The sequence below is a fragment of the Triplophysa dalaica genome, chromosome 7, assembly GCF_015846415.1.
Source record: "Triplophysa dalaica isolate WHDGS20190420 chromosome 7, ASM1584641v1, whole genome shotgun sequence".
NCBI classification, from domain to species: Eukaryota; Metazoa; Chordata; class Actinopteri; order Cypriniformes; family Nemacheilidae; genus Triplophysa; species Triplophysa dalaica.
In genome coordinates, this window is record NC_079548.1 from 2,598,431 (window position 1) to 2,613,541 (window position 15,111).

At 36.3% G+C, this 15,111-nt stretch overlaps 1 pseudogene; it reads left to right on the top strand.

Moving 5' to 3' along the window:
* The first annotated feature begins 4,033 nt into the window (after positions 1-4,033).
* Positions 4,034-12,638, top strand: LOC130425908 (sterile alpha motif domain-containing protein 9-like; annotated as a pseudogene).
* The last annotated feature ends 2,473 nt before the right edge of the window (positions 12,639-15,111 follow it).

Genomic DNA, 15,111 nt, shown 5'->3' on the forward strand with positions numbered 1-15,111 from the left:
CTCTTGAAACTCAACCTGCACTTAGGATCTGATAAGAGGATGTGCCAGCTTTACCGCAAACAGAAGATCAGAAAAGCACCTGGCCCAGTCAATGTTTCACCCTCCTGCCTGAAAGTCTGTGCAGAGCAGCTGTCGCCAATCTTCATTTATATATTTAAGAGATCTTTGGAGCAGTGTACATCCAGCACATGTATATCCAGCACATGTACCATCAGCACCGACGCTTCTCAAGGATGTGTTCTTTCTCAACTGCAATTTCACTCTACACAAACAAATGCACCTCTCAGACCCTTCTGTCAAAGTCCTGAAGTTTGCAGATGACATCACAGTCATTGGCCTTATTCAAGAGGGTGATGAATCTGCTTACAGTAAGGAGGTTACACAGCTGGCTGCCTGGTGCAGTGAAAACAACCTAGAGATGAATGCATTCAAGACAGTGGAGATGATAGTGGATTTCAGAAGGAATCTTCTATCACTTCCTCCCCTCACCATCCTGGACAGCACTGTGGATTCTGTGGAGTCATTCAGGTTCCTGGGCTCAACCATCTCTCAGGACATGAAGTAGGAGTCCCACAAAGACTCCATTGTATAGAAGGCCAAGCTGAGGTTATATTTCCTCCGTCAATTGAGGAAGTTTAACCTACCACAGGAGCTACTGACTCAGTTCTACTCAGCGGATATCGAATCTTTTCTGTGCATTTCAATTATTGTTTGGTATGGCTCGGCCACCAAATCAGACGTACAAAGACTACAACAGACTACACACTTGGCAATAAAGCTCTTCTGATTCTGATTCTGAAGTAGTTTTTTCTAGAAATTCCCAAGTACGAGGAAAAGTAAACTTTTCTCATCCTTTGCTTGGAAGGTTTATTTAAATAATGCTTCTAAATATACTTAATATTTCTTTACAAGAGTCCTAGTTATCTTTTCCTCAGTAATCTTTACTTGTTTGTTTTTTGTAAATATTACTTGAAATCATATATGAGGTCTTAATATGAGTTAATTAAAATGTATCTGAACACAAAAAAGGATGACAGGCATTTCAAAAAAATACTTTTATTCAATGTTTGATTTAATTTATTTAAAAGCTTGTAAACAAATACAAAAGGTAATCTAATAAAACAATTCAGAGCCGTTAAACCACCTTCACATTTCCTCTGGCATCAGTTAAAAATGTTTTATGTATTTGGCAGACGCTTTGGTGAGAATGTTGAGTCCAATACTTATGGAACAGAATACCATGGATGTTAATTCTACAATTAGATTGTTTGTCATCAATAATCCAAATTAATTTATTGACCTTAATGCATCAAACATAGGCTAAAGTTTTAGCAATTTTTAAATGTTAGAATAAATTTGTTCAAGATCCACCATTCTATCTGTAACAACAACGCCATGTCAGAACTAGTTAAGGCTACTGCAAGTTTATCAATATCATATTGGTTATATATACGGAACATAAACTTGACTTAACTTGATGAATATGTATTACATGGCTAAATCATTTGTCTGAGTTACGTAATGTTAGACATACGAGACTTGGTACTACGGTTAGCAAACTGAACACTGTCAACATATTAATAGCTTAATAGCTTAGCAACAAGTTAATTCCATCATACATGTGCATAATAAAAAACAACCGCGTTTGCAAAATTTGTGCAGAAATGTTAGCAAAACCGAGACTCAAGAACTCAAACTCAAACAAATCAGGGAAAATAAAGTTTATTAATGTTCCAATATGCTGCAAACGTTACATTCATTAAAAAGAAAACATTTAGGCCTGGTTTCACAGAGAAGGCTTAGTTTAAACCAGGACTATGCCTTAGTTGAATTAAGATATTTATGTTGCTTTTATAAAAATACCTTAGAAGAATACATTACTGGTTTTCATCGCGAGACAAAACAATGGCAATGATATATTTTAAGATATCTCTGAGCAAGTTATATTCAGTTAAACAGTTACAGTACATCAAATTGATATAATCTAACACAGATGTATGACAACAGAAGATATATTTACTTATTATTGTGTTCTATAATTTATGTAATTGATTTCTTTAAATGTTTATTTAGAATGTTCCTTAAAGTCATGTAATATTGCATTTTTAAAGAAAATCAGTAGTAATATCATCACATTACATTGACCTCTAGTTAAGCAACAACTAAGCCTTAGTCTAATTTCCAGGCATAAGTTGCCATAGTAACTGAGTTCAAAATATTTTAAGTATGCTCTATGAAACCGAATCGACTGACAATAAGTCTGATTTTCAAAAGTTAGCCTGGCTTATTTCGTCATCTTGTTTTATGGAACAGCCCTCTGTCCTATTTGAAGTTGTTTCACTAGTTCAGGCTAACAGGATCATGACAGCCCCAAGTCTAAGACCCGCCCCTTTGTTTCCTTATTCATTATCCCATCATCCTTCCACCCCCTACACCTGTCTCCCAGGTTACCTCCTTATTTGCTCCCCTTTTTAAAGCCCTTGTGTCTTGTCTTGTGCTGGACCGTTCTCTCCCTTGTCTTTGGTCCCCTCGGCGTTGTCAAGTCTTGTCTGTCTTAAGTTTTTATTGAAGTGTATTTATGTTGTCTTGCTTATGTTTTCCCCCTGAGAGATTTTAAATTAGCTGTCCTATTTGTGTCTTAATAAAGTATCTGGGTAAAGAGCTGTCTGCACTCAGGTTCTGTTTCATGTAATTCCTGACCACACACATACATAAAATTAGTGAAATATTAATTGTAAATATTAAGAAGATTGTGTTCCCTGTCTAGAATTTATAAAAAAAGTTTATTTATAACGTAAAATAAATCTTTGTCTTTTCTAAAGTTCGTGTTTTATTATGTTTGAGTTTGCTCGTGGGATTTCTGTTAGAATACATAAAAAGATTTCACGTGATTTTCAGTAAGGGAACATGCGATCATCATTGCTCACTGGTTTTTGTGTTGCATTGTGAAACTGTTTAGTGTACGAATGTTGTCGGAATGGCCAACTCCCTGATCAGTGCCCTGACTACTGAACAAGGGAGCTGATTGAGACACACCCAATGTGTTCAGGAAACAGTCGTGACTATCAGTTTCTCCAACAATGCATCATACTATAGTGGTTAAGCAGCGAGTTCTTCAGGAAACACCCCAGAACTTTTAGACAACGAAAGTTTAATCCAGTTAAGCTTGTTAAATTTACATTCCTTATATGCATGTCAGCGACGTAGATAGTATATTTCTTGAAGTGTCGTACACATGAAATGGAAACACTGATCTCTGAAAATCGATCATTGAATAACATGGAAACTTTCCTCACAATACAGTTAATCTCTAACCAAATCAGGCCAAAAGACTGATGTCACTTACATGTAATCAGACATGATATCAAATACACAAAGATCCTGTCGAGGGCTGAGATCTGAACTCAGAATTTGGCCTGAACTCCGAGTTCTAGCCACTAAGAGAAAGTTAACCCAAAACAAAACTTATTTGATCATTAAGTCATCATCATGTCAAACCTGCAGAACATTCTTTAATGGTATACATCCTATATGGATTCAAGTCATTAATTTTACTCCAGATTAAAATCTGACAGTAGCAGAGCAGGAAGAAGATTATATAGACATAAATTATATTATGACTGCCCTAAACTGTCAGCTCTTTTAAGAAGGTTTGTAATGTAGATCTATCAAAATGTAACTATATTCTTCTTTTAACAAATGCATAGCTTAAAGAAATATGTTAGTTAAACCAAAGTTAAGAAGACACAAAAATACCAAAACCCATTCTTTATTTTAATTTGTGTAATATTAAGTAACATTTGTAGAGTTGTCTATTTTCCGGTGTCCTAGTTTTTAGAAATAAAGAAATGAAACCTGTTCTCTTTCTTACACCCCACCCCTCCCATCAATAAAAAGCAAAACCTGAAATGATTTCTTTAGCCTACTTGTCACAGAAGGTAAGATTAAAGGGCTCCAAAAAAATCTTTCTGTTGTAATTGAAAATTATATTTGTAGATGACTATGTAAATTGATACTGAATATAAACATTTGTGAGGTATATAAATACAGTATATTGTCTTTTAAGATTATGGGGGTTATTTATACCTTGTTTCTTCAAAAGTGATCCATACAAACAAAAGTAAATGTAATGTCTTTTTCACATTTCTTTCTGTTTATGCATGTAAGGACACCGTGTATCAGGGATTAACATTCTGTAAACTGTTTGTCTGAATTTACCCAGGCAGCTACATGAAATGAAGGTTTTCTACTTTTATAAAAACAATAAAGAACACATGAATGATGTCGCTTGAAGTGGTAAGTCAAGAGAGATGATGATTAATGTTACACGACAACTCACCAGGGGCCTCATGTATCAACGCTGTGTACGCACAAAAACGTTGCGACAGTGAGCTTTTACTCTCACTGTCGGATGTACTAACAGTGAAATTAACGTAAAAATTAGCATTTACAGTTTTGTCCGTATGCAATGTTTTAGTATGAATTCCACGCAAGTCTTTGTACATGAGGCCCGAGATTTCAAGACTGTGTTTATTTTTTATCACCTTATATTCTAACATTTGACAAATATGTTTTTAATTTAATATTTAGAAAACCTTAACACTTTGAATGCAATGCACCAACTTTAAAAAGCTCAAGAAAGATACAATAACACTTAAAGAGTAAGTAACATAAGATCATGAAAATTACATTTCATGCAGTCTGTTATATTGTCGTGTTTGAAAGTAAGCAGTCTGCCAATTTGTGAGTCCGAAGGTAAATAAATATCAAAGTTATTGGCTTGTAAAAAGGGAGTCGACTCTTGACTAGTTCTCGTCTCGTCTCTCCTATGTTTTGCCGGTAACTTCACTCTCTCCTCTCCCAAACACTGTTTCTTGTTTGTGATGCGTGTGTATTAGTGATGCGCGGATGGCGCTTAAATCCGCGGGCGCTGCGGATGATCCGCGGGGCGGGTAATAAAAAAATAGATTCTGATTAATTACGGGTGGGTCGCGGGTCGATAATATCATATACAATATTAACAAAATTTCAAAAAAATACGAATATGTTTTAAACGCATTTTTAATCAGGCGCTAATTTGCAGTAATTTAAAAGAAACGAGCGCGTGTCGGCGGTAGAGAACGGTCTGTTTCTTAAAGCAGAAATGGAGGCTACGACGGTGTCTTAGTGCCACGTTAAAAATTAAAAAAATCCAAGATTTCGAGAATGAATTCGAAATGTTACGAGAATAAAGTCGAAATGTAACGAGAATAAACTCGTAGTGATACGAGATTAAACTCGTAATATTTTGAGAAAAATCACAGAATTGCTAGAAACAATGGATGTGGAGGATTTGGATGAAGTACTTCAGCGGGGGTCCCAACGCGTTGTGACATATGGATGTGATAAACATCCAAATGATAAACGGAAGCAAACATTGAAATATTGAAATAGAATACAAACATTGAAATATTAAAACAATGCTTGATTAATGTACAAAAATCTGGTTGCATCAAGTTTATAAAAGCCACGATCCTTAAGGATTTATAAAAATGTGAACTAAAGAGGTTTTAAAAATGACTGATGGTGTTTGCAAGGTTTCCGTAGAACTAAGAAGTAATTCATTGGTTCAGATGACGTGCTTAAACATAATTAAATTCTTAAAATACAGCATTCACGTCAAAATACGTTTTACGACGAGTTTATTCTCGAAACATTTCGACTTTATTCTCGTAACATTTTTTATTATTCTCGAAACATTTCGACTTTATTCTCGAAACATTTCGACTTTATTCTCGTAACATTTTTAATTATTCTCGAAACATTTCGACTTTATTCTCGAAACATTTCGACTTTATTCTCGTAACATATTTAATTATTCTCGAAACATTTCGACTTTATTCTCGAAACATTTCGACTTTATTCTCGTAACATTTCGAGAATTTTATTTTATTTTTAACATGGCACTAAAACGCCATCCTAGGAGGCAAAACAGATCCGAGAGAAATTTAAAAAGGGAGAATTAAAAACAAAACAAAAGGTAGGAAAGAAAAGTACCGTGTGGGAGCGTTTTAGCGAAGTGGTTTGTAACAAGGTAGAATAAAGTGCTGGGTTTGTTATATGCAAATACTGTGACGCACTGTATGTTTATGAAAGCGATAAGACTGGTACATCATACATGTGCTAAATCGAAAGATTAGATTTAAGCATTTACAGACAAAGACAGTGCTAGAAAATTTACTGAGCAATTAAAGTGACGATCGGGTCCGGGTCGCCTGCGGATATCTATATCAGAGAAAATTATACGTGCGGGCGGGTGGATCATTTATTTGAAGCAGCGGATGCGGTTGACATTTTAGCTCATCGGCGCATCTCTAGTGTGTATCATGTCTAGAACCTGTGTTCTATGTTGTGAAACTTAGTCCGCCTTATTGAAACTACCAAAGGAAGAAATTCTGAAGGAACAATGGTAACAGATCATTTTTCAATCACCACCAACGGAGTAGCTATAACCCCAGGGTTTTTACTGTGCGCGCATTATTTCACCAAAGATTGCTTCAATAATCAGATATGTTAAAAGACTGTCCTTGAAATTGGGAAATACCAACCTTATTTGGACCTGTTAGCTCCACCGAATCACAACCTGTAAGTGTGACTCTTTATTTTTGTCTGAAATTCAAGAAATATTTGTCTGTGTTAAACTAATGCATTTAACGCTAACGTTAACATGTACCGTTATTTCTGGGGTATTACAGTTTTTTATCTAGCTATGAACTCGGCTAATTTAAGTGTTCAAGCTATTATTGTCGATCTATTTATCTACTATCGTCTGTGGATGTTTCTTCGTCAGACTCAGGCTCAAACTGGTAATGTAAAGTCCCCGCCATCTCTATCTACACTGTATATAATATATAACCTGTAAACCGTAATCCAGCTATGATGGTAGGCATTCCATTTGCGACACAAGATGAACACTTTAACAAGTTCAAGGAATACGAAGAAGGAGGAGGTCACCGGCGAACTTTCAACAACTTAAAATAAAAAATAAACCACAAAACTAAAGTTAAATGCCGGCAGCTCCCGCACGGTCACCTTTACGCGTTTGACCAACACAGCAAACTCCCGTAACTATGATAGGCGTTCCGTTTGTGGCACATTCTGAATGCGCTTGACCAATCACAATATACTACACCATCTGACCAATCACATGACACTAGGCAGGCGGATAGGAGGGAATTAAACGGAAGAATCGCGGAAATTTAAGAGTCAGTCAAGAAGTAAGGTAAGAATAACTGTCTATTATTACGACATTATAGCAATTTTACATCTTTTATGCACATAAACTTGTTGTTGGACACTCCATAAGCCAAAGTAGAACCTTAAGAATCATGTTACTTACTCTTTAGAAACAACTAAAGACCATAAAATCAAACCGTTATAAACCTAATCAACACAAAGTTTTTGTTATACCTTAAAGTAGCCTGCATTTATTACAACTGTATAAAGCTTTTCTATTTGTCTATATGTGATTTTATTTAGAATAACGAAGATGAGCAGTCTGTTTCTTCTGAACGTCCAGCGGATATGAAGGACTGGAATAAAAACCATGTGAGAGAGTGGATGCTACGCATAAAAGTAGACAAAGAAGATGCTGAACTGTTATACACTGCGAAAATCAACGGAGCGAGTCTTCTCCTGTTGGAGAAATCTGATCTCACAGAGCTCGGCCTTTCATTGAATGCGAAAATTCTTATTATTCACAACAGAGACCAATTGAAACAAAACAAGTTGACTACGTCTTGTAGCGGAAAGCCATATCCGTTCAAGTGTTATAATGCTGCTCACAAATACAAGGAAAACAGCATTCTTGATGCACCTGAATCTGGTACTATAGACTATATACAACCTTGCCATGAATTCAAAGCATTCACCAAGACATCAGAAGAGAATGAAATGACAAAATACAGATATGAGGTCATTAGATTTGCAGCAGCGTGTATGAACAGCCGCACCAATGGCACCATTCATTTTGGAGTGGCAGATGATGGGAAAATTCTGGGTGTCAGTGTCCAGAACAGAGATAGTTTTACTACACAGCATTCAAAAGCAATCAAGAAACATTTTCAGAAAGAAAAATATTTTCAGTTTGTTAAAAGAGCAAAGATGTGTATTATGCCTCCTCGTTTTGTTGAAGTTCTAAAAGCTGACATGACATCCACTGGAAAATATGTCATTGAGGTGGACATAGAGCCGTCCTCTAGAGTCTGTAACAAACTTTATTTTCACACACTTAACTTAGAAAAAGATCCCAAAGGTGCAGGACTGAAGAGAAAAAAATATAAAAAGTCTTTTTTTATAAGAGACAGCACCAATATCTATGATCTGATTAAGTCTGAAGAGTATACTAAATATATTGCTGACATGTCAAAGTTGTCTCAGTTGAGGAAGGAGGCAGAAGAAAATCATCTCTCTGATGTCAAAAACAACATCCAGGGATTAAAACTATGTGAGATGTTAACAGGAGGGACTCGCTCTTTGGACAAGTTACACTTCACATGGTATGTTGTGGTAGCTAACAAATCCCATCCTGATCAGCTTTAAAAAACCTGAAGATCCTGACTTACATGAAACTGATGGCTGTTCTAGATTTTGATCCAGAATCTGCAAAGAATGGACTGACTACATTATTTAAAGACAAGGGAACAAATAATCATTTGCCCGCTGAAAATGAAATTACACAATCATTTCTAGAGACTGCAGACAAGTTAAACTAACCATAAACACAAGTTGGGTTTTCTGTAATGGAGGAAAACCCCTCAAATGTTCAGAAGTGGTCGACTGAGAAAGGATCGTCTGTGCGACATCCTGTTTATTTCCTGTGCCGAAAGGATGTGATGCTCACCAAGAAATGTCTCGTCATATTCTTGCTGTTAAATCAAGTTACTGATGGAAATGACCCTATGCTGGAGACATTCAATATGTTTTGTCAGGAGCTACATGGGAACAATCTAATCTTATGTTTCTATGACAATGAAACAACATACAACCTCTGGAAGGATCTGATAATAAGGCGTTATGGAGTTGACATCTCCAAAAGATGCATTTCTGAGTTGAGTTTTACTGAGATAAATGGAACTGTGCTCAGTCTCTGGTCAGAGAATCGTAAATCATGCCGATTTCTGCCTGGTGTTCGTGGCGGTAAGGTTGTGTTATCAAATGAAACGGAGGACACATTAGATCTGCTGAGTATTCTCTGTGTAAACCAATGTGATGGAGGAAATGAGGACAAACAACAACATGAAGAAAGTTTTTACAGAGGAGGGAAAGTGTCGTGGTGGAACTTCTACTTCTCTGAACAGCCGGGAACGGTGCCATTCATCAAACGGGACAAGTTTGAGTACATTATTGATGGCATCATTCCAGAACTGCTCAATATGAAGAGATCTTGTGTGTTCTTCAACATCTTTCATCTTCCAGGGTGTGGTGGAACTACACTGGCCATGCATGTTCTCTGGACCCTCAAGAATAAATATTGTTGTGCAGCACTGAAGTACAAACCACATGATCTCACAAAAGTAGCCCAACAGGTAGTGGAGTTACTAACATTTGAGGCAAAAGAGCAACAAACAAGACTCCCTGTTTTACTCATGATTGATGATTTTGACAAGATTTCTGATATTGAAACACTTCAGAACCAAAATTGAGGAGGAATGTCAGAAAGAAAACTTTCTTCAAAATCAAGTCATTCTTCTCAATTGTATGAAAGTTGAGCCCGTGAACAGGAAGAAGATAATGACAACTTTGTTTACCTTGGAAACAATTTATTTGAGAAAGAACAGAAACTCTTTGATGAAAAGTTAAAAGAGCTCAAGAGAACCTACACAAACACAGACACATTTCATGGGTTCATGTATCTACAGACTAACGGTTCATCTGAGTATCTTAAACGTGTTGTAGAAAATACTCTGAAGGCTTCAACTTTCAAGATGAACACGCTCAATTGTTTGCTGTTCTTGTTCTTCTGAGTGTTTACTGCAGGAATGCTCTGCTGTCAGTCAGTGCATGTGAAGAGTTTCTCCATCTGCCCATAACAGAAGACTGTCGATCCTGCAAAGCAGAAGATGGATTCAAGGAGTTTTCCACTCTTTTGATCAGATGCAGAGCAGCTTCTAAATTTGTCTTTGAGGATATGAGGTTCATGTGTAGCCCAACACTGTTTGGATGAACTTGTAGCTACTCATGGAGTGACAAAGGCCGATATCATGAACACACTGCTCACAACATTCTTAGGTTATGATTTGTTTCTGGGGAAACAGAAACTAAAGCAGGATGTCCACAGCATGTTAGTGAAGAGCCGACATTCAACCAAGAGTGAGAGGCTTTTTTCACCTCTGATCCTTGATATAATGAAGGAGACACCAGGAAGAGAAGAGAACATTTTACTTAATGCTACAAAGGTCTACAAAAAGGATGCAGTAATATTACAGGTCTTGGCCAGGTCTTATTACTCAAGGAAAAGAGAAGAAGACTTCAATGTGGAATATGAATGGTCATTTGCCTTTTCAAAGGACAAATCATACATATGTGACACATTGGCACGGGTTCTTAAGGGTGAGCTGAGGTATAAGTTTCAACAAGACAGAGATGATCCCATAAAGCCAGACAGTCTTGAGATGTATCTTACATTGGCTGAGTCTGCAACAAACGCCTCCAGCGAATCACAACAAACGACACACAAAAAGGACAAGATTCATTTTCAGAGACCAAATTATTATGACACATACAACACAGATGATCATCATGGTGAACATGAAGTCTCACTTAAAGTCATAGAAATACTTCAAAAGACCCCACCGTTTACATCAGATGATCAACTTCTTGGTCAAGTCTTGTCAGGGAAAATCAAGATGGAAGATTTGACCAGTAAACAACCTAAACTGAAGGAATATTCTGATGTGTTGAGTAAACATATGCACTATATTCTTGACCTCGAGCCATTTGTCCATTTAGATAGGAAAGACAAACTAAAGGAACCGTCAAACGACACACTGAACAAGTGTTCTCAACAGCGTATCTTTGATGAAATAAACAGAAGTGAGCTTGTTAAAAATATTCACCTGATTGACAAGATAAAAGAGAAGAAGACTCTCCAAGATCTAGAGAGGAACAAGACTGATTCCCTCTACAGGAAGAGATCTACATCAACTTTAAAAAGGTCAAACAGCTGTATAAATTTATGTCAGAGAAAGATGTCCAGGACACCATCAGGCGTCAGTGAAATTTTTACCAGCATCCACTATAAATGTGAAGTGCATCAGGTCGCACCAGAGCCCTACACGAACAACTTTGGTGTTACAAAAAATAAATTGTACTCAAATGAGTTGAAACCTGCTGGAAGTCATACATTTTTGGGGGAAAGAGAGAGCTTCAAATGGTTTGATATCTTATACACAGCTGTATAAAACCAGATCAGAACATCTCCACTGAGTAGGACAATGAGAAAACATTGAAGCAATTGAGGGACACAGGTAAACTTTAAAAAAACACAGGTAAACTTTACAGAACTTCTGGTAAAATACGCATAGGCCTACACTGTATTTCGGTTGAAGATCCATTGATCCAGAGCCAGTTAAACAAAGAATTTGGCACCAGAGTGTCATTTTTTGGGGGATTCTCCATGAAGGGACCAGTTGCACTTGACATACGATCCTTTCCAAAGGTATAATCTAACAGATTTTACTTACATAATTAAGATCCTTTTTTAATCATTCTTTAATTCAATACACAATGTTGTTCAAAGAAGTAAAACTAGAGCTTGTAAACCCCCGAGACGTTGTGTTGTTGTACTTTGTTATTGTGTTGAACATTCTGTTACCTTTATTTATAAATAATGAAATATTGTTATTTTCTTTTTGTTGTTTTTTGTTGTTACATTATTTTGTATGTACTTTTTTATATTTTGAGATTATACATTCAGGAGAAATGGCTGACTGTATTTCCATATTTATCCTGTGTGATTACAGATATATACAGTATATATATATATATATATTTATTCAAACTTGCATTTATCACAAACTGTTTGCACTCATTTTTATGTGTAATTTTGATCTGTACTTTTCACAAATAGAGAACAGAATATTTTTTCAACAAATGGTTGAAAAGAAAGTGCTAAACCTCAGAATAGTTTAATCATGAAGTGTAAAGAGTGTTTTAATTTATATTTAGTTTGGTACTGAATGCTGGTGAGGGGATACAGGTAAAGAGACATGTATATACCTCATTTGTTTGTGAATTTGTAACAGAGATGAATTATAAACATTTTCACTGCCATCAAAATTATTTACGTAAAACCCAAATTAAGTTTCATCAGGGTTGGATGTAAATATTTTAGTGTGATGGTGTGATTTTGTATCACCACTCCACAACTTCTTAACACTCCAAGGACAAAGGGTTTGGGACTGTCATTACTTATGCATATTCTAATTCACTTATGTACTGGTTGTTGACCATTATTTCTGAAAGGAATAGATTTTTTGTTACTGTTCTTTCAGGTCTTTATATGCCCAAAGACATTGTCTTTGGTCAGAAGATACAACACAGATTGTTCAATAAATAAACTCTTATGTGATAAATCAATAAACTCAACTATTAAAACATATTCTTGTTAAAAATGTATTATTCGTCTCAAACATATTTTATGTATCTGCTTGTTTATTTGGAAACAGAGTTGACTGACTTGCTCAAGACACAATATTCCCAAACTGACTGTAAAACCAACTTCAGCACTGAAACCCTTTCAATGACACAACAGTATAACTGACCTAAAGCTGACAACAAATATGATCAGCTCCCTTTAATGGTTAGGAAACCAACTGTGGGAGTTTAATAGTGAAATAATTCTTTCATAAATAGACATTAACACGTTTGTTGATACTCTTGATCTTCAATTATTGGATTCAGTTTATTAACACCAAGCACAGCAAAATCCTCTGAGCTTAAAATGCACATACATGTATATATGATGTAGTCCACATTGTCCATAATCATTCCAGCTCATCCACTTCATGGATTTATACCAAATAAAGACCTAAAAAAAAGACCTTAAAATATTGTTTACCTTTCACACTGCACAGTCGCTTTGCTACTTGTTTACACATGCAGTATAAAGCAGTTATAACTGCATAAATAAAAAGGGGGGTTGTACCGAAATACCTGTCACATAGTGAGCCACTTTTAACTCAGATGTTATAATGCTTAATTAATGTATGTAATGTAAATGTAATGTTGCCTTCTCCAATGTTGTGTATGATGGTTGGTCAGTGTAGTGTTTGTCTCGCATCTTCTCCACTGTGATTGGACGGCTGGGTAAAAAAGGACAGCTCTGCGTTTTACCCATAGGCCTACTTAAAAAGTAAAAAATTATAAAAGACTGGGCAAAATAACTTGTGAAATATCATTATGATAATATATATGAATGCTTTCATAGTGCATCAAAATGCAGTGTCATCAGTTTGTCAGAAAAAAACAGAACGTATGTGCGGTTTTACGCACTATTTACACATGGTATGGAGCAGGTTTACATTTCTTTCGTGCCAACTAACATTTCGAAAATATGAAAATACGAATCCAAAAATGTATGTCCTAACGACTTTACGAACGACTTTTTTTAACCTCCTACGACCTGGCATCCACATAGGCTATATGGACATCATTTTTTTCTAAAAGAGCTTCATGTACAAAGATAAAATCTGGTAATTATATTCGTTGGTTCACCCTAACCCCAAATAGCTAGAAGAAATCTAAAATGCAAGCCAAACCAAAGCTCGGGTCTTAGGAGGTTAAACAAAAAAAATCGGTCTGCTCGTGTTTCATCGTGAGCTCTGTACATTGATAATAAGTTTAAAACTTCCTTGCAGATAAGAGTCTTTTTTGGGGAGGAGGCCATTTCAGTCGTATTAAATGTAGTTTGTAGTTTTTAATTGTAACGACATCAGTATAAAGGAAGAGGATGATGTTGGCTTGAATCTAACGGGCTTTATTTTGAAACAAACACAGGCGGCTGCTTCTTGAGCACGCTCAGAGATTCACAATATAAAGTAATGTCCTTCGATAGCTTCGCAAACCGTGGTTCTCTGTCTCAGTTCAACCCGTGTTCAGTCCGTGTATCTCTCGTCCTCACTTGAGCCGTGCAGTTGTTTAGTGGAAGGAGACACAGCAGGTGTTTATGGAGAGCCAAGTGGGTCAAATATATGTGAATTTTGACATTTTAACTACACGTCAACAACGTGTATACCACACGTACTCAACGTGTATTTAACGTGTTAAAAATTTACTTGTACTTGACGAGTATTTAACACGTACGTAACGTGTTAAAAACACGTAAAGTACACGTAGAACACACGTAAACAAGACGTGATTCAGACGTCAGTTTCCAGTTTATACGGAATTATGTCAAACCAATTCTGCAAACCTGGGGGGTTGCCTGCCGCTAATAGGCAAAATGCTTCCACCATTAAAGATCCTCCTTTTGTTGTGTAGTTATTTATTAGTGAACGTTATATTTATTTAGATAAAAGCCCATTTTGCACATTCTGACTGTAAAACCATTTACAAACATTTACATGTTATTCATTTTCGTCTTTGATGAACTATGTAAACTTTTAAAGGTGGAGTTTAATTAACAACTGTGGCCAGTAGGGTGCAATCAAGATACTGGTTCATGTTAAGAAAACATCCCATTTTAGACGCAATCTTTCAAACACAGTGTTCCTTATCAAATCACCGTGCTTACTGAAGAGGTAAGATACTGACTATTTGAAGTATACAACCCATTTCAGGTCATAATTTCAACTCCAACCTCGAAGTCAGGTATTCTGAACCATGTGCACTTACCTCAGCTCCTGTCAGTACTCTCGAGTCCTAACACATAGTACTTCTGCATATCTCATGTTAATCGTAAGTACTTACAGAATAGTATCGCACCCTTCAAATAACCGTAGAGTCTTTAGTTTGATCACATTTATAAAAGGCAGATACAGCGGGACCCTTCATTCCGTAAAAAGACGATATCGTAGGGGCGTGTCATGGGCGTAAGAACAGAGTTACGAGGGGGCGGAGTTACAAAGTAAG